The 2,260-nt window shown below is 53.5% G+C and overlaps 1 pseudogene; it reads right to left on the minus strand.

Moving 5' to 3' along the window:
- Window positions 1–289: 289 nt before the first annotated feature.
- Window positions 290–1,530, minus strand: LOC142566791 (uncharacterized; annotated as a pseudogene).
- Between the last annotated feature and the right edge of the window lie 730 nt (window positions 1,531–2,260).

The raw sequence follows: 2,260 nt of genomic DNA on the forward strand, positions 1-2,260 counted from the left end.
TGAGTGGCTAGAAGCGTTACGCCCGTGGCTGGATGTTGTAGCTGAGTGGGCTCAGGTGGCTGGAAGATAAAGCGGGCTCGCGCTGCCAAAAACCAGTCTTCACCCAGAATAATGGGTAGGACGTTGTTCTCCAACACTGCTGCCTCAACCACACCAGTGATAGGGCCAATAGTTATCTTAAGGAGAGCGGACCCAACTGGTAGCGCTGTACCACCTCGAACGACGGCAAGAGAGAAATTAGTCCATGGCAAGATCATTGCGGAAAGTAGGATGGCTTTAGAAATCAATGTCACGTTCGAGCCGGAGTCGGATATGCGTCATATTCTCCGACTCCTGCAATGGCCGCCGTGAAAAATGGACATTGGTGTTGGGAGCCTTCAAGTTCGTCAGGCATACTGTGAAAGGACCGTGGCTGTTGGGCATCAAGAATGGTTGACGGTGGTGCCCTGTTGCTGTGCGAGGGACATACCAACGCCAAATGCCCTAACTCTTTGCACTTGTAACAGGTTGCTTGTGCAATGTCTTGGCCGCTCCGGAATGCTGGGGCTCCATACTGTGCAGAAATGGCTTCGTATCTTCGTTGCTGTTGTTCCTTGGGCAACTCGGAAATGCGCTGTCTTGGCTGTGCTGTTGTAGCTGTTGGCTGGAAGTTATACTGCTGACGTCCTGAATTGCCACTTTGAGATGAACGAGGGGGTGGCTTCTGTGGAAGCACCGGTTGCCTTACGTTTGCCTTGTCGTGGGCACGTTGAGTGCACTTTTCTAGGCTTGCGCACGTGGACATGAAGTCACGCACTGTTAACGGCCTATAAGCCGCGATGGCCGCAATGACATGTGGTTCTTGAAGACCTTGTAGTAGGTAATCAATCTTCTGGGCGTCAGTAAGGGTTACGGAGCAGCTTTCAATCACACGCAGCTTTGCGTAAGCGTACTCTTGTAGGCTCTAGCCTGGACCCTGTCTGATCTTTATGACGCGTTCCTGCCATTCAATGAGGGTCAGCTCCGATGAAAATGTTTCCTTCAGGGCGGCGCTCCACGTTTCCCAGGTTGAATGGCGATTTTCAAAAGCGAGGTGCCAATTACGAGCTGTGCCTTTCAGTTTACTTGCGGCAATGAGACGGGTGGTGGCGTCGTCCCATGCGGCAAGCTGCTGTACCCGGCGCACGTCATTGAGCCAGACATTAACATTTTGTGCTGGAGACTGATCAAAGTAAGCAATCGATGACGACAGGTCTGGCAGTGTGGTAGCTGTAGTCGGGTGCGTGGCAGCTGTTCAAACAGAAGTGCCAGACTTTCGAGCGTCGCGGTATCAAGGGTCAAACCTGAGTTGCCGGCGGTACTCGCCCTCTCCACGCTTGACCGTGGCGTTGCCTCACGACGTTGGTGAATGTCGGCTTCGAGGCGCTGAATGAGCTCTTCCTTAGAGCCGGTGCTCTCTAACACGCGTCGGGCCAATTCATCGCGGATAAGGTCGACTCCGAGCCGCGCCAGGGTCGTTGAGTCAAGCTCCTCTCAAATAATTCCTGGCATGAAGCACCGCAAAGCGAGGCTGGGCGCACGGGAGACTAGGCGAGTGAACGCTAAGCCACAGGTTATGCGCGGGATTCAAATTATTTCCGGGCTAGTTGTGAAAATTCACGGCACTCTTCATCTGACGCCCGTGCTTTCCTTCTGATGCGGAGTGAGGACAGACGAGCGGTAAAATGGCAGAAGTATCTTCAGGCGTGAGTCTTCGGCGGCGTGAGGATGCGACTACAATGACGAATGCGGCTGAAGAGGCGTACTGATCGTCGTTCTTGCGCTGCCGTGGCTGACTGGCTTGGCAGAGGTTCGGGGTCGACTGTGCCAGATGTGCGGCTTGGGCTGAACGCAGGAAGACTCGCATAGTAGGGTAACGGTTTAATGCGGGTTAAGGTTTCATTTAACACACCGACTGATCACTCCAGTGGCAATGGCTGCACCGACCCGCCCATCGCGGGCAAACAGCAAAAACAAGGGAGGCTCCTGGAAACGGAAGCAGGACAAGGTAGGTGACGATGTCGGTGCGGCTACTTGCTGCGCAGGTCACGTTGCGCCATCTGTAGTAGTCCACACCAACTGGGCCAAGCACCATCACGTCACTCACAATATCAACATGACGCGAAGTATGATGACCGGCAGATTATATGCGCATGTAAGCGCTATAGAAATATGCCCCCTCATTCGGCATGTAGTTCAAATAATGGGAGCAATTATAGGCTACTTCCTGTTCATGCAGATG

The sequence above is a fragment of the Dermacentor variabilis genome, unplaced genomic scaffold (assembly GCF_050947875.1).
Source record: "Dermacentor variabilis isolate Ectoservices unplaced genomic scaffold, ASM5094787v1 scaffold_13, whole genome shotgun sequence".
Classification (NCBI taxonomy): domain Eukaryota; kingdom Metazoa; phylum Arthropoda; class Arachnida; order Ixodida; family Ixodidae; genus Dermacentor; species Dermacentor variabilis.